Below are 22,103 nucleotides of genomic sequence, written 5' to 3'. Positions count from 1 at the left end.
ACACCAGAATAACAGCACAATAACACGTGGCAAAAAAAAAAGAGAAAAAAAAATCAAAGTCGTAAAAAAGTCAAAGTAAAAAACAAAGCACAATAACAACATAATAACACGAGATAAAAAAAAGAAAAAAAAAATAAAGTTAAAAAAAATTTGGTACAAAAAGAAAATGAAAAAAAGGTAACATAATGAGAAAATTAGAGAAAAACATAAGAGAAAACAAAATCAAAGTCGTAAAAAAAAAGCACAATAACAGTATAATAACACGAGGTAAAAAAAAAGAGATAAAAAAAATTAAAGTAAAAAAAAAAGAGTAACACTAGAAAAAAGAGAAAATAAGTAAATGATAGTGGTTTTATATGACAGGTAAGATTAGATCTTGGCCATTCATCTCTAATATAATCTAGTGGCTGAGATTTCAAAGCACAAAATCTCCATAAGAAACAAAACTAACAAGAACCTAACTCTCTCTCTCTCTCTCTCTCTCTCTCTCTCTCTCTCTCTCTCTCTCTCTCTGTAATACTACGGTTTTATGAGTCTCTGGGTACTCTACCGAGTGGGCCTTACTCTGTCGAGTAAGGGTGTTTTGGTTTTTAAAACAGTATTCTGCATGTAGGGTACTCGATCGAGTAGCCTGGGCACTCGATCGAGTAAGTGGCACTCGATCGAGTACGTCAGTTACTCGATCGAGTAGCTCGGTTTACGGGTAATGTTTTGTCGGGTTTTGTTAATAACACGGATTAATATATAAATCTTTTCGTCATCTTTATACTACACTTTTACAAACCTAATCACATTGAAAAGAGATTCAAGTTACGTTCTTCGCATTCATCCGTGTTATTGACAAATCCCGGAGCTTGAGAGGTCGGATTTCATCGTTCTTTGCATCCTTGTGATCCTTGCGTCGAGAGTAAGATCTACGTACCAATTTTATAGTATTTAGTCAAGTTTGTTAAATCCTAATTTCGTGGATTGGGGATTTGTGTTATTTTTTGTGTGGTTAGTGATTATGTGATGATGTGTTAGGAGGAGGATTCGTAGAAGAGGCTTTTTGATACAGCTGTTGAGATCGTCTGTGTGTGTTGCATTCCAGGTAGGGTTTCCCTACTCAGTATTAGTCACATAATCTGTTGATTGTTGGTTGTGATTGTTGTATAATATCATACTCCTATTGTGACGATTGTTGGAGTTGGTTAGTGTTGATAGTTGTGATTGATTGTATCTGTCTGTGATCTTCGGGGTGCGTCCTTGGCTGAGTGGGGTCACTTGCGGAAGTGGCTTCACGCCCATTATTCGCCTTCTGTGGAACCCGCCACAGAAGGGATGTGCACATTAATGGATTTGGGTTTATCGCTCTATGGTATGAGCGGGGCTTAGGTGGGAACGGCTGCGGTCCCCCACTGGCGGTATGGAGTAACCTGTTGCGATGGGTACTCTGGCAGGAATACACACTTTAGTGTGTAGTCAGTGATAAGGAGTTGAATATGGAGGTTGGGTTATGTGACGATTGAGCTGTGTTGGTTTCTGTCTTATTGTTTTTATATAATTGTGTGATTAGTACTGACCCCGTCTTTGTTTTAAAAAACTGTGGTGATTCATTCGGGGATGGTGAGTAGTTGTTGAGCAGGTATGAGTCGAGACATATGGGCTAGCTGGGATGTGTCACCACGAGATGATAGAGTCTTCGCTGTAGTTTGAGTAGTTTGTCAAACATTTTGTTTAGTTGTTAGACATTTGGTTTAAGAACATGTAATCGTATTTCATCAAGTTGTTTTGGATTGTATTCACTAAACTTTATACTATTTAAATGTTGTTTCTTTATTGTCTTTTGATTATCATTGCCTCGGGAAACCGAGATGGTGACATCTTTATACCTGAGTGGTCCTGGTAGGCACTTGGAGTATGGGGGTGTCACAAAGTGGTATCAGAGCGACGATCCTGAAACCTGTAACCAATGAACCTAATGAACATAGGGAGTCAAATTAAATGGAACCCGGGGTAAAAGTTGTAGGAGCTAATGCAATGGCTTGGGAGACGTCCTAAAGTCGCGAACTCGCCCTGCAATTTTGAACCGGTCGCATGGAGGGTATGTGTCAAGGTCGTATGTGTTATCTTTTGGTTTGTATGTGTATATAACAGTATGTGTTGTGAATTGTTGAATGTTGGAAGTGGAGAATTGAAAGTATGGTTAAAGGTTGAAAAGATATGTTTTATATGTGAATTGAATGAAGAAGCATGTTGTAATACTCCATATTTTGATAATAATTTATGAAAGTAATTTAATAATTGATTAAAGACATTTCTAATAGTAATTATATTAAGACATTAATTAAATAACAAATTAATAATGCAAGTCGGGAATTGGGTTTAGCTAATATTTATCATTGGGTCGTGTGCTATTATTTATTGGACCGAACTTATTAAGTTGGTATGAGTGTAATCGGGATTTGTATCGGAAATTAATAATAATATAATATGGAAATAATAATATATAAAGGTAATAATAATTATATCAATAATAATAATAATAATAATAATAAAGTTATGGCAATAATAAATTAGTAAATATTATATGAGGAAATCTTAGTTATGGTAAGATTAATAATACATGTAATAATAATATAATTTTTAATGGTAATAATAATAATGGTAATTCCAATACTAATTAGAATAAGGTAAATTATATAGTTTCCTAATTGACCTCGCATTCTCTATAATCCTACCCTATAAATACCCTATTAAATCTGATAAATAAATCACAAATTAAGAGGAGGAGCTTTTGGAGACAGAATTAGCAAGCGATATTTATAGGTAACAACTTTTAATCTCATTTTATTTTCTTATACAGCTGAATGTCAAACGATCTTAAGACGCTTAGAAACTGACCCAAACCTTGACGGAATCAGACCAAACTTTGGGAGGTGTTATGTGGGGTTTCAAGGGTTAGAACGGGTGCGGTGGTGGTGTCAGGGAAGGCCTAGGGTGGCGGTGGCAGGCGGCTAAATTTGGCTGGTCAGGGGGTGTTGCGGGTTAGGTCGTGGGTGGTTTTAGGGAGTAATTGAACCCTCTAATGGCCAAGACTTGACCTGAGTAAGGTGGGGTTGTGACGGGGGTAGTTAGTCTACCATGTTGTTGGTGTTGGCGTTGCGGCAGGTGGTGGTTTTTGCGGGTGGTGGCCGGAAAACGCGAAAACAGGGGAAGTGGTAGGATTACGCGTGACCATCTTAAGGCGAACACCATAGCCGCGTTTCTGACCGTGAGTACGGTTGGAGGGTACCGTTGGAACCGTCGTGGACCAGGGGAGGAAATGGTGGTGGCCGTTTGGTGTGAGAGTTGTCGTGGTGGCCGTGGTTGTGGGGTTAATACACGGTGTTGGAAGGGTTATTGCTGCTATTGTTGGTCATCTTATGTCGTGTTTTGAAGGGGTGTTAGGGCGTGGGTTTTAGTTCTAGTGGTTGGGCTTGACCTGGATATGGGTGGTCATCTGGACTCACCGTGGATGGGGGTGGTTGACACGGTGAGGCACGGCCAATGAGGGTGATTGTTTCGGGTGGTTTATATGGGTGTTTGCGGAGTTTTGTTTATGGGTATTAGTTATGGGTTGACTTATTTAGTTTTAAGACGGCTTTTTATTTGGGTGACTCGGGTTTGTAATTGGGTCGGGTTTTAATATCGCGACCTTTAATAAATATAATAAATAATTATTTTGAATAAGTAAATAAAAGGAAGAAATAAATAAATTGAATTGAATTATGATATTTTGATTAGGTGACGGTTGTGAAGAATTATAATCGGATTGCTTTAATTATTTGGATTGCTTAAGCTGCTTAATTGGAATCACTTGCCATGTAGGGATAATCCTACTCAACTCAACTTTTAATTATCTATGTTTGGTATGGTGGATTACATACGTTAAAGTGAATTGATCGTATGTGAATTGTGTTGGTTGATATAATCGTAATTTTTGGAAGGGAGATTCATATTGTATATGTTGGTTGATAATATCGTAATGGTTGGACGGGTGACTTATGTTGATTTGTGTCGGTTATATTGATAAGGTGAATTGAATTGTTATCGTTGATTGGAATGTGGTTATTATAAAAAGTTGTGCGACAGTCAGTTGTACAATGTTGAGGGAGTTTGTACACTGGGGTGATGGTAATATGTACGTTGTGAGGGAGGGGTACTATTATATATTGCGGTACGTTGTTAAGGGAGGGGTACCAAAGTAATGTGAGCACGTTGTTAAGGGAGTTGTGCTAAGTAAAGGAAAGGAGCACGTTGTCAGGGGGTTGTGCAATGAAAGTGAATTGAATTGGATTGATAATTTTATGTTCTTGTTGTTTAGTTTTATTTCTACTCAACCTCGCGGTTGACTGTGTATTCGTGAACACCTGCGGTGAACCGTTTTATAGGGAGCAGATTTGACAGGTACTAAAGATTAGCTGACTTGGGAGCTTATGGGAATGCGTGAGGACTTGGACAACCTACCTAAAAGTCTAGATCACCTAGAATGTTTTATCACTTTATTTATTTCCGCTGCGAGTTGTAATTATTTTATATTAAGTTTTAGTTAGTTAAATTTGTAATAAACATGTAATCGCTAAGTTTTAATTTAAAGTACTTTGGAATTGTTGTACTTTGTTATTCACTACCTCGGGAAACCGAGATGGTAACAGTTCTATTTATTTAGGAATGTCTAGCTAAAGGCTCCTGAATAAATGGGGGTGTTACACATGTTGGGTGTTTATAATGTGGCATTTTGATAATATGAAATAGATTGCTTTAATGAACATATGAGAACTTGTGTAGATTTTCATGCGTAGTAATAATTATAATGTCGGGTATATAGATTGCATATTATGTTGTGGTAAGTGAGATAACATGCGGGTAGTGTATACGAGTCTGCATAACTCGATCGAGTGGGGGGCACTCGATCGAGTAGGTGAGGTGCTCGATTAATGCGATCCCGCTAAGTGTTCACAAATTAAGATGTGGTCGTTGGTCACGGTCGAATCAAAACATAATTTATAGCTCCACAAACAACTCTACAATTAGTAAAGAGGCAAGTAAAGGTCGGATCCCAAGGGATGGGTGTTGAAATGAGATTTCTATTGCAACTAATGGTGTCTAAGGGGTGTCACAAATTGGGTTGATGTAGAAGGTCACTAAACTAAAATAGCAATGAAAATAAACAAGCAAGATGAATTAAAGGGGTGTAAACAATTGATTAAAGGCACTAGGGTGTCATGGGATCATAGGGGAATCATGGGATATGATCATACAAACATGTTCTCAAATTATAAGCAAGCAATTATTGTTGTGATGGATTGAGTTGGGTTATATCTTACAATCCTAGGAAAGTTTGGGTCCCGGAGCCGAATCGATTAGATTGTACAACACCTACAAGTCGACTTAATCTTCCCTACTCAACAACATGCATGGTCTAATGAGACTCGAGTTGGGTTATGTCTTACAAGTCTCATTGAAAAGATAGAAGATGATAGTAAATGCAAGGATTCATAGGCTTAGCATTTCATCAAATATAACATGTGCATGAGTTGAGATCAAAACAAGCAAGCAAATAAAACATGAAAGCATATTAATTTAAGCATGAATCATTCCCCATGTTGGTTTCCCCTAATCACCCATTAACCCTAGCTAAGAGACTACTCACTCATCATCATATTGAACATGCTAGCAAGGTTGTCAATCATACTAACATAGTGAAACATGATGAACAAATAAAAGTAATTAGCAATAATTAAAAAGGGATTAAGAGATTATACCTACTAATGATTCCAATAACAAAGCAAGAATAATAGAAGTACTTGATGTTTGATTGAGAGGTTGTCAATCTCCCAATAATAACCCAAATAATCTTCAATTACCCAAAATAAAGGATGAACAAGAGAGAGATTAAAGAACTAAAACTTGGATTAAAACTTGATTAATACTTGATTACAATATTAAAGAGAGATTTGATTGATATTAACTATACTAATTATTGATAAGAAGAACATGCTCCTCTAATTAGACTAATGGGGTATTTATAGTGGAAATTAGGGAGGATGCATTAGGGTTAACTAAGGGCTAAACTAGTAATTACACTTTTTAGATTGAGCAAGGAGGAGCCGGTATTTTCCGAGAGAAGGGCTTCTTTCTTCGTAGCTTGGAGAAGACAATCCGTCTTTGTCTTTGGAATCCGGGCGGAATAGGGTCGGGACGGGCGAATTCTGGCGTTGGAATCCGAGCGGATTCAGGGGAATCCGGACGGATTGTGGAGGGGGAATCCGAGCGGATTATGGCAAAGCCGCCCGGATTGTGCTGCTGCGGGACGGACGGATTGGTGACAATCCGCTCGGATTGTCAGTCAGCAACAAATCTTCTTCTTTTCTTCCCTTTTCTTCACAAATTCCTTGGTGATTTCCTTGGGGACTCAAGGATCCTTTCTCAACTTTGCTCTTCTACTATAATATGTACAAAGGCCTTCTAATCTTGTCTCTCCTTGATGCTTGGTCATTGAATTCGATCAATTTAGTCTCGTTTTGCCATGAAAATGCAAGATTCTTACTCCTTTCCTACCAAGGGATCAAAATCTCAAAGAATATGCAAAACAAAGAACTAAAGATAAGAAATGACCCAAATAGGCACTAAAAAGCATGGGAACAAGGCTAATTTGGGGGCTAAATATGCGCCAATTATGGTCACATCAAATATCCCCAAACCGAACCTTTGCTCGTTCCGAGTAAAGAGGTGACAAAGACTAGGACCAATACTAACCTATCCTAATAATATAGCCGATATGAGACAATTAGCGGGTCTCACTCCGCCCCTTCAACTCACAACAAGACAACCATGAGGTAGGATGCCTTCTTGCAAGGCAAGGTGGGTCTTGCCAAAATGGCGACACATCCAAACTTTAAGCACACAAAAACACATAATGGATGCATCTACAAAAAGAATATCCACTCCCTCATCAAGTGGCGGGGGCACTAAAGAGGAACAAATTTAAGAGCATGTAATCCTTCACAAATACTAGTTCAACAAATTACTAAGTCTAAGAGGATGGCACTAAATCACCTCCAAATGATGTTAAACTAGACTACTTTCGTCCTCAATTTCCAAATGCTTTCGTCAAGAGCGATCGGATGGTGGTGGAATGATGATCCCTATGATGCTAGTAGCATATGACGTGACAAGTCTCGAATTCTCTACAAAAGTAAAGGTCATGGATCATCCCAAACTCGACCAAGTGGCTTGACAAAAGGCTTTTTGGGAATGAAATGCTCAAATATTTATTCACAACGGGTGGATATGACTAGTATTCAAAATTGTCCTCATTTCACTTTCACATTTCAAAAATTTAAGATGGGGTTTGTCCCTTCCGAGCTAGTGTCCTTTGCTTTCGCCAATCGCTTATTAGGCAACCGGTTAACCTCTAGACAATAGCTTTTCGGGGTGATAGTCACTCTGTCTCTGGGCGGCCGAATTCACAACCGTATGGGGGCCCAATTCAATGGATCCCGCACCAAAGCACATCGAAGTGGTACGCCTCCATCAAAACAACTTAAATTTCTCAACAATTCATAACATTTGAGGTTTCCTTGGCATTACATTACTTCCACATGACAAAATTTCTTTGAAATGAGCACTTCAAGCTTATTGATAGAAAATATTTTTGGGTTGCCTTACCACAAGGTCAAACAAGGTCACCTAGAAAAGTTAACCAAGTCCACATCGCATCACGGGGTTGGATAGGTGACTCACATGAAAACCCTTGACTAGGCCTTGGGTCATGGGTCAAAAGACACTCGTATGACACTATCTAGGGTGTTTTACAACCATTCTAGTAGGCAAAGTCTTAAGTTAAACAAGTATTTGTAATGGCTTAGTTGCTCTTGTCAAAGTTCATAAATAGGCATTTTTCAAAACATTTCTAACATGCAACTACATGCCATGATGCAACTAATATAAACATCCTAATGCAAGTGATTCTATCAACTAATATGACATATAAACTAAATGCAAGTCCTAAATTCACATTGTTATACCGCATCAATCAAAATAAAGCCACATAGTCATTAACATAAAGAGGAAAAAGGAGATTGGAAAGATCATACCATGCGGTCTTCAATATCCTCATGTCTCGGATGTGGCGTAGTCAATAAATGTGAACAAGGATAGAACAAACATAATATATACAAGACAATATATACAAGACTACAAAAGGAAATAAACATGTTTTTGGGTTTTCAATTTTCAAATTTTTATGATTTTTTGAAATTTTTCAATTTTTTTTTGGATTTTTGAATAAGAGTTAAATGTTAGAATTCCCATCCCCACACTAATATGGGCATTGTCCTCAATGGCCAAAATGATGGAAATTATGCAAAGATGATGCATGATTTCTATACTAAATGCAATCTACACTAAGCTACACTACATGATGCATGGTTTTTGTTATGACGGAGAGGATAATTTAGATTACCTCCCGTTGTGTATGCATTAACTTCCCCAAACCGAGTGAGACACTATTGCTAATGTCCAAGGATGGGTGTAGTTCATGCACACACTATGCTATGCATGAAACTAATTTGTCATTTTGGATTTTGAAAATGGGAACAATAGAATGAGAACACCTCAATGGTACCGAGGTGTGAGTCCTCTAATGGGGCTAGGACTACTCCAACAATGATCAAAATTAAATAAAATACAAGGAGAGAAATAGACAAACCATGAGAGGGTAGGAGTCTCCAAGGCTTGCTAATCTTCCATCATGCTATCACCATCACTTCCCTCATGAGAAGTGGTCACATTGCCACTTTCCTTGTCATTTGCTTCTTTACTTTCTTCCTCATCTTCATCTTCACCATCCTTTTCTTCTTCACTTGCTTCTTCATCAATATTATCATCAACTTCTTCATCATTTCCAACAACCTCATTGTCACCAAAACGACCCTAGATGCACCCGGAAATAGGACTTCTCTATCCGCCCAACTAGGCAAAGGACAAGATGGATCAAGTAGTCCTTGCCTAGCTAAATGTAGGAGGGGTGGATATTGAGCCAAGTAGGCATTTTTCCGATCTTCATAGGCTTGCTTGTGCATTGCTTGCATGAGAAGAGTCACATAGTCTTTCCCAACTTCAACTCCTTCCGGCTTGAACTCTTCATACTTAAAGGGGTAAGGTGGTATGACAATGGAAGAGGAGGGCATTTCAAGATCACCCTTTTGTTGTTGAATGATATACTCGGCCTCTTTGGAAAGGGGAAGTAGATAATTGGTCCGGTGGACGCTTAGACGGCAAATCTACTTCCCCTTTCCAAAGAGGCCGAGTATATCATTCAACAACAAAAGGGTGATCTTGAAATGCCCTCCTCTTCCTTCGAAGGCAAGGTGAACGATCTAGCTTCACTAGTGAGCCATCCATACTTAGTGTCAAGGGGGTTATGGGCAACCCACTTGAACTTGTGAATCATAGTATGCATATCAACAAGATGGCCACCCTCCTTTGCTTTGTACTTGTTATCCTTATTGAAGTTAGGATCAAAGTGCTTGGCTAGGATAGTGACTAGGCTGCCATTGACAGTAACGGTCGTGCCCTTCTTCCCACAATAAATGTTGAGCCATCTATCTACCAAGAGCCTCAAAGAATTGTAAGGCTTGGTGTGTACTCTTCCGATATTCAAAGCCGATTCAAGGAGAATAAAATCAAGTCTTGTGAAATGGTTGGTATCTTTCCTAGCAATTATGGTGTTACCCACGACCTTGTGCCATACTCTTATGCCCGGATGGTGGACCAAAAGAGCACGACTCGCATGAAAATCCTCAAATTTCTTCCCGGAGATTGCCTCCCAAAGAGGTTCGGGGTCATACTTTCCATAACTCTTAAAATAACTCGGTTCATCACTAAGACCCAAAATTTCACCCAATTCCCTAAAGGTAATGCGTCTACTAACATTAGCTAGACGAAACTCGATATTCTCCCTATTCTCAACTTTGGTGACTTTCAAGGAACTTAAAAATTCCAAGGTAAGGGAGGGGTATGTCAATTCCCTTGTTTCAAACAATTTCTTCAACCCCATGACATTGAAAAAGGATTTTGTTTGCTCAAGAACACCCAATTTTTCTAAGGTATCTTCACATATGAATTTGGTGGATTGTAATGACTTCATCGCAAACTTGACAAAGGTATTTCTATGGGTATCGGAATAAAAGTTACCTCCGGATAATGCAAAAGTTGATCAATTATCGGAGTAGAAGGTGTTGTTGCTCCCATAGAAGGTTGTTGTTGTTGTTGCACTTCCAAGTTTGGTGTTGCTACCACCATAGCTAATGCTTTCTTTGTTTGAAGAGCCTTTTGCCTTTGTGTGAGTGCCTTAGCCTTTGGTGCCTTTGTTACCTTTGTTGCTCCCTTAGTCCTTGGCATTGATGAACTAACCAAGAAAAGAATGAAAAATCTTCAATTTGTAGTATGCCCAAATCGATTTGAAGGTGAAAGGCTTTGCCTTTATGAAATCAAAAATCGACTTAAAGGTTGAAGATTTTGTGCTTGGTTTTGATTTTTGTTGAAGAAGGAGTGATTGATTTGTTGTTGGAAGGATGGTTTGATTTGTATTTGGTGAATGTTGTTGAGGGTTTTTGTTTTTGTGATGGAGAGGATGAGGGTTTTGATGTTGTGGGTAGTGTTTATAAATGAATGAATGAAGGTGGTAGGGGTTTTAAAGAGACCGAAATTTTTGAATCTGCAGGGGCAATCCGTGCGGATTCTGCCCAATCCGTGCGGATTCTGCTCTTTCTGGACTTTGCAAAACTCGCCTAAAGACGGGCGGATTTGTGACGATCCGCTCGGATTTGCTGAACACGGGACGGGCGGATTTGCTTAAAGACGGACGGATTTCAGTCCAGAAAATTTTGCTTGTTTTCCTCAGCTGCAAAGACGGACGTCTTTCTTACAAGACGGGCGGATTCTTCACAGGACGCCCGGATTCTGTCACAGTCAAGAAATTTTCAAAATTCAGCTCAGTTCAGGACGGGCGTCTTTTCTGCAATACGCTCGGATTCTTCAAGACGGGCGGATTCTCAAGAATCCGCTCGGATTCTTCCCCTGTGTTCACGGATTCAGTTCCATCCGTGCACATTGCATTTCCCATACCATTCTTCCATTCTATCTTCAAGTCTTGTGTTCTTCATTGTGGGGGCACTACTAAGGCATGGATAGCCTAGGCAATAGCCATCCCCACACTAAGCTAAAAGCACTACACATCAATTGAAATCGTTAGTCCCTCCCTCACTTCTCTCAAACATGACAATTATTTTGATCAAAGTAAATAAAAATCCAAAGATGACAAAAATGCAATACAAGAATTGAAATGCAAGTTAGGGAGTTAGAAATATTTACAAGTGGTGGTTTAGGGAGGACTCCACCAAACTCTCATTCTTGATGAGATGTCAAGGGGGCATGTCCAAGGTGTTGTTGATGTTGCTCAACACCTTGAAAAAGTAATCGAAGGCTTGTTCATTATCATGGTAGAGGTCCTCAATAGACCTTGGCCCTTGTTGTTGGTCTTGATCGATGGCATTACCAATGTAGGGATTAAAAATCCCTTCAAATTCGTCGTCCCAAAGACCACAAACTTCATTGAGTTGATCATTGAAAATCTCTTGCTTAGATGGAGACAACTCTCCCAATTTCTTCTCTTGGCCAATGAGGACATCCTCTTCTTCCTTGGTTGATTTTGATGAGCTTTGCAAGCTCTCCTTGTCACAATTCACTTGCTCTTTGAATGGAGCATCTTCAATTTTCTTCTTCCATTGGAGTTTTGATTTCTTCCTTTCATCCTTTCGGCTATAATGATCAATCATGAAACATGGTTCATGCAAACGAGGAGCTCTCATAGTCTTGTCAAGATTAAAAGTTATGCTTTCATCTCCCACTTCTAGAGTGAGCTCACCATGTTTCACATCAATCACCGCACCCGCGGTGTGTAGGAAAGGTCTTCCTAGGATGATTGGAATATTGGAATCTTCCTCCATATCAATAATGACAAAGTCCACCGGGATGAAAAACTTCCCAATTCGCACGGGGACATCTTCCCATATCCCTAACGGTGTCTTCGTCGATCTATCGGCCATTTGGAGTGTGATATTGGTGCATTTAAGCTCTCCCATCCCCAACCTTTTACTCACCGAGTACGGCATGACACTCACACTAGCCCCTATATCACATAAGGCTTTGTTGATCGTCGTGTCGCCAATGGTACACGGTATTGAGAAGCTTCCCGGATCCTTTAACTTTGGAGGTGAACTCCCTTGAAGTATTGCACTACTCACCTTAGTAAAGGCGATAGTCTCAAGCTCCTAGGATCGACTTCTTCTTTGTGAGGATATCTTTCATGTATTTCGCATAGGCCGGCACGTGATTGATTAATTCCGTGAAAGGAATTGAGACTTCCAAATTCTTCACAATTTCCATGAACTTTCCAAGTTGATCATCAAGTTTGGGCTTGGCTTGACGACTTGGAAAAGGGAGTCTAATCACAATGGGCTCCTTCTCCTTGGCCTTGTCTTCATTTTTCTTTGAACTTTCTTCTTTTGATGATTCTCCATCTTTGGAGTTTTGCACAATTTCTTCCTTTTCACTAGCTTCCACAACTTCATCCTCAACTTGCTTCTTGATTGCTTCATACCTTGTACCACTTCTCAAGTGAATGGCACTAACTAGTTTCATGTCTAGGGGATTACTTTGAGGTGGTAATTGCCCTTTTTGTCTTTGTGAGTTTGAAGATGCTAGTTGAGTCAATTGTGTTTCCAACATCTTGGTGTGAGCTAGAATGTTGTTGATGGTGGTTTCCTTTGCTTGGCTATCTTTTTGCATTTGAGTGAAAAATTCTTGTTGATTCTTTTGCATTTGGAGGACCGCTTTTTGGACATCAAAACCTTGGTCATTTTGGTGATTGTATGGATTTTGATTTTGGTAACCTTGGTTTTGATTGTAAAAGGGTCTTTGATTTTGGTTTCTCATGGGTGGTGGAGTGTATGTTGTTTGAGGGTTTTGAACATTTTGGCTTTTGTATGAGAGATTTGGATGGAATTTGGTGTTTTCATTGTAAAAGTTGGAATAAGGGGTACCACTCTTGAATGCTTGGAAAGCATTCACTTGTTTATTTGTTCCCCTACATTCACCTTGGTCATGTCCCAAAGTTCCACAATTCTCACATATCCCACTTGGGATTGATGAGGATGCCGTCATGGCATTAACATGATGCTTTGATGATTTTGAGTTTTCCTCAAGTCTAGCCATAGCTTGTTCAAACTTCAAGTTGATTGTGTCAATGTGAGCACTAAGTTGAGCACCTAATTGAGTAACGGAGTCCACTTCATGCTTTCCTCCTCTAGTAGCCTTGCGAGGTCTACTATATTGTGAGTTATGGACCGCCATTTCCTCAATCTTGCTCCATGTTTGATTGGCATCAACTTCGGTGAGCATTCCATTTGATCCCATATTGAGAATGTTCCTAGAATCTTCATATAAACCTTTCCAAAATTGTTGCACCAAAAACCATTCGCTAAGTACATGGTGAGGACATGAGCAACAAATTCCCTTGAACCGCTCCCAAGCTTCATTCAAAGACTCTTCATCCCTTTGCTTAAAACCCGTAATTTGAGCTCTTAGCATGTTAGTCTTTTCCGGTGGGTAGAATTTTTTGTAGACAGCTAGAGCCAACTTCTTCCAAGAATCTATTCCAAGGGTGGCCTTATCAAGGCCCTTCAACCATTGCTTCGCGGTGCCGATTAAGGAAAAAGGAAATAAGACCCATCTAATTTGGTTTTGAGTCACGCCCGTTTGAGAGATAGCATCACAATAGTCGCAAAAGGTTTCCATATGAGAATGAGGGTCCTCACTAGGCATCCCTCCAAATTGGCTCCTCTCAACTAATTGGATGAAGGCGGACTTGGCAATAAAATTTCCGGTTAGATGTTGCGGTGTAGGAGTACCATTTGGTAGATTCTCCTCGGTGGGTACGGAGTGTGACGAGAATTTAGGCATTGTAGGTGGATTTTGTGGGGTATTGTGTAATGGGTTTTCTTCTCCTTCTATTGCGAAAGGATTGACAAACTCACTAGTGGGTTGGAAAATTTCACTAATACCTCTTAAATTCCTCCTAACAAGTCTCCTATTGTTCGTCAAGGTTCTTTCGATTTCACGGTCAAAAGGTAACAAATCACCTTGTAACCTTCTAGACATGCAAAATATCAAGCAACTCGAAAACAATTAGAACAAACCTTGAGGAGTTTTACTTCCTCAAGGCGAAGAAAGACACAACTAATAACAATAAAAAGAAATCTAAATCAAACAAACACTTGTCCCCGCAACGGCGCCATTTTTGATGCGATCCCGCTAAGTGTTCACAAATTAAGATGTGGTCGTTGGTCACGGTCGAATCAAAACACAATTTATAGCTCCACAAACAACTCTACAATTAGTAAAGAGGCAAGTAAAGTTCGGATCCCAAGGGACGGGTGTTGAAATGAGATTTCTATTGCAACTAGTGGTGTCTAAGGGGTGTCACAAATTGGGTTGATGTAGAAGGTCACTAAACTAAAATAGCAATGAAAATAAACAAGCAATATGAATTAAAGGGGTATAAACAATTGATTAAAGGCACTAGGGTGTCATGGGATCATAAGGGAATCATGGGATATGATCATACAAACATGTTCTCAAATTATAAGCAAGCAATTATTGTTGTGATGGATTGAGTTGGGTTATATCTTACAATCCTAGGAAAGTTTGGGTCCCGGAGCCGAATCGATTAGATTGTACAACACCTACAAGTCGACTTAATCTTCCATACTCAACAACATGTATGGTCTAATGAGACTCGAGTTGGGTTATGTCTTACAAGTCTCATTGAAAAGATAGAAGATGATAGCAAATGCAAGGATTCATAGGCTTAGCATTTCATCAAATATAACATGTGCATGAATTGAGATCAAAACAAGCAAGCAAATAAAACATGAAAGCATATTAATTTAAGCATGAATCATTCCCCATGTTGGTTTCCCCTAATCACCCATTAACCCTAGCTAAGAGACTACTCACTAATCATCATATTGAACATGCTAGCAAGGTTGTCAATCATACTAACATAGTGAAACATGATGAACAAATAAAAGTAATTAGCAATAATTAAAAAGGGATTAAGAGATTATACCTACTAATGATTCCAATAACAAAGCAAGAATAATAGAAGTACTTGATGTTTGATTGAGAGGTTGTCAATCTCCCAATAATAACCCAAATAATCTTCAATTACCCAAAATAAAGGATGAAGAAGAGAGAGATTAAAGAACTAAAACTTGGATTAAAACTTGATTAATACTTGATTACAATATTAAAGAGAGATTTGATTGATATTAACTACACTAATTATTGATAAGAAGAACATGCTCCTCTAATTAGACTAATGGGGTATTTATAGTGGAAATTAGGGAGGATGCATTAGGGTTAACTAAGGGCTAAACTAGTAATTACACTTTTTAGATTGAGCAAGGAGGAGCCGGTATTTTCCGAGAGAAGGGCTTCTTTCTTCGTAGCTTGGAGAAGACAATCCGTGCTGTGCTGGAATCCGGGCGGAATAGGGTCGGGACGGGCGGATTCTTGCGTTGGAATCCGAGCGGATTCAGGGGAATCCGGACGGATTGTGGAGGGGGAATCCGAGCGGATTATGGCAAAGCCGCCCGGATTGTGCTGCTGCGGGACGGACGGATTGGTGACAATCCGCTCGGATTGTCAGTCAGCAACAAATCTTCTTCTTTTCTTCCCTTTTCTTCACAAATTCCTTGAGGATTTCCTTGGGGACTCAAGGATCCTTTCTCAACTTTGCTCTTCTACTATAATATGTACAAAGGCCTTTTAATCTTGTCTCTCCTTGATGCTTGGTCATTGAATTCGATCAATTTAGTCTCGTTTTGCCATGAAAATGCAAGATTCTTACTCCTTTCCTACCAAGGGATCAAAATCTCAAAGAATATGCAAAACAAAGAACTAAAGATAAGAAATGACCCAAATAGGCACTAAAAAGCATGGGAACAAGGCTAATTTGGGGGCTAAATATGCGCCAATTATGGTCACATCATCGATCGAGTGGGTCTAACTCGATCGTATGGGTGGTTGACGTTTTTATGGTCAGAACCGTGTTTTTGGGTACTCGAACGAGTACGTAGAGGCACTCGATCGAGTGGCCTGTCAGCTCGGTCGAGTATGTTAGAGATCAGAAGGTTTGTTTGGGGTCTGGAGTCGGGGCACTCGATCGAGTATGTTGAGCACTCGATCGAGTAGCCTCAACTCGATCGAGTGGGTTTGGTACTCGATCGAGTGGGGTCTGTGCAGGCTGTTTTCGTGTTTTGGGTTATAGTATGTATGTTTATATCTACCTTTTCTTATATAGTTTCAAGATGCCGCCAAAGAAAACCACCTTGTATGTGAGAGCTGAGAGAATGAACGTTGATGACATAGTTAAGATGTTGGAGCATCAAGATGCTCTTAGGGAAGCGCTAAAGAGAGTGGGAAAGGATAAGGAGGTTGATCATTCTAAGACCAGTCTCTACATAGCTAGGTTTAACCCGAAAGAGTATAAGGGAACCGGGGAGCCAATTCTTCTTGACAATTGGCATCGTGAGATGAAGAACATTCTGGATTTGGTACATTGTCCGGATGAGATGAGGGTAGAATAAGCTGCGTTCTACTTGAGGGAGGCAGCGGGAGAGTGGTGGGATAAGGTGAAGGTGAGCGCTAGAGATATCTATGAGAAGCAGGGGCTGCCTGCTATTCCTTGGGAAGAGTTTAGGAAAGCTATGAAGAGGGAGTTCGTGCCGGAGCATGTGAAGAGTAAGTTGAGAGAGGAGTTTGATGGGTTCAAGATGACCTCTGAGATGTCTGTGGCTGAGTACTACAAACAGTTTAATGAGAAGTCTAGGTATGCTGAGGATATGGGATTGAGTGAGGAGAACCTAACTCTGAGGTTTGAGAAGGGTTTGATCCCCAAGATAATAGATAAGTTACCCGTGAGAGTCCTTACTGATGTTAAGGAAGCTTATGAGAGAGCTGGGAGACCTGAGAGGTTGGTAGAGATGGCCCGGGAGAGAGGTGCTAAGAAAAGAACGGCTGAGAGCGAGGGTGGTGGCCAATTTAGCTACAAGAAGGGCAACCACACTCAGGCTAGAGTATATTCATCTAACTCGGGGTTTAGTACAGGGGCTTCCTATGGGTGTGATCGTGGGAACAGTAGCGGCAGCTGGGGGCTGACCTGTTTTAACTGTGGCGGTGTAGGCCACAAGAGGCATGAGTGCACCAGTGCAGTGAGCGGGGGTTACCAGAGGCCAGGATATGGGAGATTTTCTCAGGGGCCGGCACAGAGTTTTGTGAGTAACAGACCAGGTGGGTCATGGAACAACCGGGGAAGTCAGAGTAACAACGGGAGAGGTAACCGCAATGGCGGTAGTTCTTATCAGAAGCCAGCTACGAACACCAACAACAACCAAGGGTCGGATGCTAAGCCGACTACCTCTGTTAGTACTGTCCAAGGAGGTGGGCAGAAGACCAGTGGAAAGCTGTTTATGATGGAGAAACATGCAGCTGAGGACGACACACATGTTTTGACTGGTACTTTTCTTGTTAGTGGTGTTTACACCTTTGTTTTGTTTGATTCAGGGGCGTCTCAGTCGCTTGTATCTTCGAGTCATGTTAAACAGATGGGTTTGAGAGAGTATAAGTCTGTAAGTGAGAAAGTTTTTATACCTTCTGGAGAGTCTGTAACATGTGGGAGGTTGTTTAGGGATGTATCTATGATAGTTGGGCAAGTTGATCTACCTGTAGACTTGCTAGAGTTCCCTTTAGACGGTTTTGAGATGATAATCGGGATGGATTGGTTAGGGAAGTACAAAGTTAAGATAGACTGTCATCAAAATAAAATGTCTCTGAGAGGTCCTAAGGGCATTAGTGTGTCTTATCGTGGGTTTGTTGTCAAACCCAAAGTTAAGTTGATTGCAGCTGTGACCTTGAAGTCCTATCTGAGGAAGGGGTGCCCGATGATCTTGTGCCATGTGAGAGATGACCGGATAGAGAGTCCGAAATTTGATCAGATACCAGTTGTGGGGTAATTTTTAGATGTCTTTCCAGAGGAGATTTCGGGGTTGCCGCCGAAGAGGGAGATAGATTTCAGTGTTGAACTGAAACCGGGGACGGGGCCAATCTCTAAGGCACCGTACCGGATGGGTCCTAAGGAGTTGGAGGATCTCAGGAAGCAGTTAGATGATCTGATAGAGAAGGGATACATTAGACCAAGTGTATCACCGTGGGGAGCACCAGTTCTTTTCGTGAAAAAGAAAGATGCGAGTTTGAGGTTGTGCATAGATTACAGGGAGCTAAACCGAGTGACGCTGAAGAACAAATATCCTTTGCCAAGGATATATGACATGTTTGATCAGTTGAGTGGTGCAGCAGTCTTTTCCAAGATTGATCTGTGATCGGGGTACCATCAGGTGAAGATTAGAGATGAGGACATACCAAAGACAGCTTTTACGTCGAGGTATAGCTATTATGAGTATGTGGTGATGCCTTTTGGGTTATCTAATGCGCCGGCTGTGTTTATGGATTTGATGAACAAAGTCTTCAGTCAGTTTTTGGACAAGTTCATGGTGGTTTTCATAGATGACATCTTAGTCTACTCCAAGACTAAGGAAGAACATGAGGAACAGCTGAGGATTGTGTTGCAGACCTTGAGGGAGCATGCGTTGTATGCTAAGTTGCCCAAGTGTGAGTTATGGTTAGAGAAAGTTGCTTTTCTGGGGCATGTGATCTCTAAGGATGGGGTAGCTGTGGATCCTGCAAAGATTGAGGCAGTTACCAAGTGGGAAGCACCAAAGAACGTAGCTGAGATCAGGAGTTTTGTGGGTTTAGCAGGATACTACAGACGGTTCGTGAAGGATTTCTCCAAGATTGCTAGACCTATGACAGCTTTGATGAGGAAAGAGAACAGGTTTCATTGGGATAAGAGTTGTGAGATGGCGTTCCAAACATTAAAGGAGCGTTTGACCACAGCTACAATCTTAGCATTGCCTGAAGGGAGTGAGAACATTGAGGTTTATACAGATGCCTCAAAGAATGGGTTGGGATGTGTGTTGATGCAGAACGGTAGAGTCATTGCCTATGCTTCTAGGCAATTCAAGCCTTATGAGGAGAATTATCCTACACACGATCTAGGGTTGGGTGCAGTGGTGTTTGCTCTCAAGATTTGGAGACATTACCTTTAGGGGGCGACCTTTAAGGTATTTTCAGATCACAAGAGTCTCAAGTACATCTTCACTCAAAAGGAGTTGAACATGAGACAGAGGAGGTGGATGGAGTTAATTGGCGATTATGACATGGATATTATCTACCATGAAGGGAAAGCCAATGTAGTTGCAGATGCCTTGAGCATGAAGAGCGTACATGCTTTGTGCACAGCTATATCTTTGATGAGGTTGAGAGATGAGGTTGGGAAGTTTGGGATACATATGATCCAGAAAGGGGATGCCATGGGGGATTTTTCAGTACAGCCTGATCTTAATGATGATATTCGAGATAAACAGGTGTTGGATCCTAAGATGGTGGAGTGGAGAGCTGGAGTAGAGACAGGGACAGTGTCCAGATTCTCTATTCATACCGATGGTAGTTTAAGGTTTGATGGGAGGTGGTGTGTCCCTAATGATGAGGAGCTGAAAAAGACAATCATGACAGAGGCACATTGTACACCATATTCGGTACATCCAGGTGGTGACAAGCTGTACAAGGATTTAAAGAATACGTTCTGGTGGCCTGGGATGAAGAAAGAAACAGCTGAGTTTGTGGCCCGTTATTTGACATGCCTGAAAGGTAAAGGGGAACAACGACGATCACAAGGTAAGATTCAGTCTCTTGAAGTACCTGAGTGGAAGTGGGAATCCATTTCTATGGATTTTATCGTGTGTTTGCCAAAGAGTCAACAGGGTAACAATATGATATGGGTCATAGTGGATCGACTTACCAAGTCAGCTCATTTTGTGCCAATGAAAGATACATGGACTAAGACACAATTAGCTACGGCCTATCGAAAGAATGTGCTAAGGTTACATAGGGTGCCTAAAGACATAGTATCTGACAGAGATGCGAGGTTTATCTCAAGGTTTTGGAAAGAGTTGCAGGAATCTTTGGGAACGACATTGAAGATGAGTACTGACATTTCATCTTGCAACGAGATGGTCGACAGAGAGAACAATCAAGACTCTTGAGGACATGTTACGAGCTTGTGTGATGGATTTTGGTGGTAGCTGGGAGCAGAAGTTAGATTTGATTGAGTTTTCTTACAACAACAACTATCACACTAGTATTGGCATGGCGCCATTTGAGGCTTTATATAGGAGGAGATGTAGGAGTCCAATTTATTGGGACGACAGTGCTGAGGTAGTGGTTTTAGGACCAGAGATGATACATGAGATGGTTGAGTAGATTAAGATGATCAGAGAGAGGATGAGAGCAGCTCAGGATAGGCAAAAGAGTTATGCAGATCTACATCATAGGGATATAGAGTTTGAGTTGGGGACAAGGTTCTTCGAAAGTGTCTCCTATGCGTGGGGTTATAAGATTTGGGAAGAAAGGCAAGCTGAGTCAGAAGTTCATAGGACCATATGAGATCCTAGACCGGATTGGAGAGGTTGCTTATCGTTTGGCTTTACCGTCTTCTTTGGATAGGGTACATAACGTGTTTCATGTATCTCAGTTGCGCAAGTATGTGAGTGATCCGTCACATGTGTTAGAGGCATAGAGCATAGAGCTAGATGAGTCCTTGTCTTACCTTGAGGTGCCTAAGCAGATTCTTGACCAGAAGGTTCGGAAGACTAGACATGGTGAGACAGTCTTGCTTAATATCCTTTGGTCTAATCATGAGGTTGAGGAAGCTACATGGGAGGCAGAGGAGGCCATGAGATAGCGTTACCCTTTCCTTTTTGATCAGCTATGTATGGTTACGTGGACGTAACCTTGTTTCTTTTAGGGGGGTAGGAGATGTTCGCGAAGAGTTTTTGCACCTTTTGTGTTGTGTCGGTATAGTTAGTAGTGGTTTTAGTCGGGTTGAGTTTGGTTGGTAGCATGTCTTGTGTTGAGTTTTGTTTTGGTTGTTGTGTCGGGAGTATGGTAGTATGTCTTTTCTTTGTTGTGGTTTGAACTTCGGGGACGAAGTTCTTTTTAAGGAGGGAAGACTGTAATACTACGGTTTTATGAGTCTTTGGGTACTCTATCGAGTGGGTCTTACTCTATCGAGTAAGGGTATTTTGGTTTTTAAAACAAAATTTTGCCTGTAGGGTACTCGATCGAGTAGCCTGGGCACTCGATCGAGTAAGTGGCACTCGATCGAGTACGTCAGTTACTCGAACGAGTAGCTCGATTTACGGGTAATGTTTTGTCGGGTTTTGTTAATAACACGGATTAATATATAAATCTTTCCGTCATCTTTGTAATACACTTTTACAAACCTAATCACATTGAAAAGAAATTCAAGTTACGTTCTTCGCATTCATCCGTGTTATTGACAAATCCCAGAGCTTGAGAGGTCGGATTTCATCGTTCTTTGCATCCTTGTGATCCTTGCGTCGAGGGTAAGATCTACGTACCAATTTTATAGTATTTAGTCAAGTTTGTTTAAACCCTAATTTGGGGGATTGCGGATTTGTGTTAGTTTTTGTCTGGTTAGTGATTATGTGATGATGTGTTAGGAGGAGGATTCGTAGAAGAGGCTTTTTGATACAGCTGTTGAGATCGTCTGCGTGTGTTGCATTCCAGGTAGGGTTTCCCTACTCAGTATTAGTCACATAATGTGCTGATTGTTGTATAATATCATACTCGTATTGTGACGGTTGTTGGAGTTGGTTACTGTTGATAGTTGTGATTGATTGTATCTGTCTGTGATCTTCGAGGTGCGTCCCTGGCTGAGTGGTGTCACTTGCGGGAGTGGCTTCACGCCCATTATTCGCCTTCTGTGGAACCCGCCACATAAGGGATGTGCACATTAATGCATTTGGGTTTAT

General features: G+C 40.7%; 1 non-coding gene across 1 annotated transcript; it reads left to right on the top strand.

The window, feature by feature from the left end:
* The first annotated feature begins 13,569 nt into the window (after positions 1–13,569).
* LOC141634963 (small nucleolar RNA R71) lies at positions 13,570–13,677 on the top strand. Its single transcript, XR_012539677.1, has one exon. It is a non-coding gene; the product is annotated as a small nucleolar RNA R71 (small nucleolar RNA).
* The last annotated feature ends 8,426 nt before the right edge of the window (positions 13,678–22,103 follow it).

This window comes from Silene latifolia, chromosome Y, assembly GCF_048544455.1.
Source record: "Silene latifolia isolate original U9 population chromosome Y, ASM4854445v1, whole genome shotgun sequence".
Lineage (NCBI taxonomy): Eukaryota > Viridiplantae > Streptophyta > Magnoliopsida > Caryophyllales > Caryophyllaceae > Silene > Silene latifolia.
Note: the sequence above shows the minus strand (reverse complement) of the source record. Positions and strands in the feature narration are given on the sequence as shown.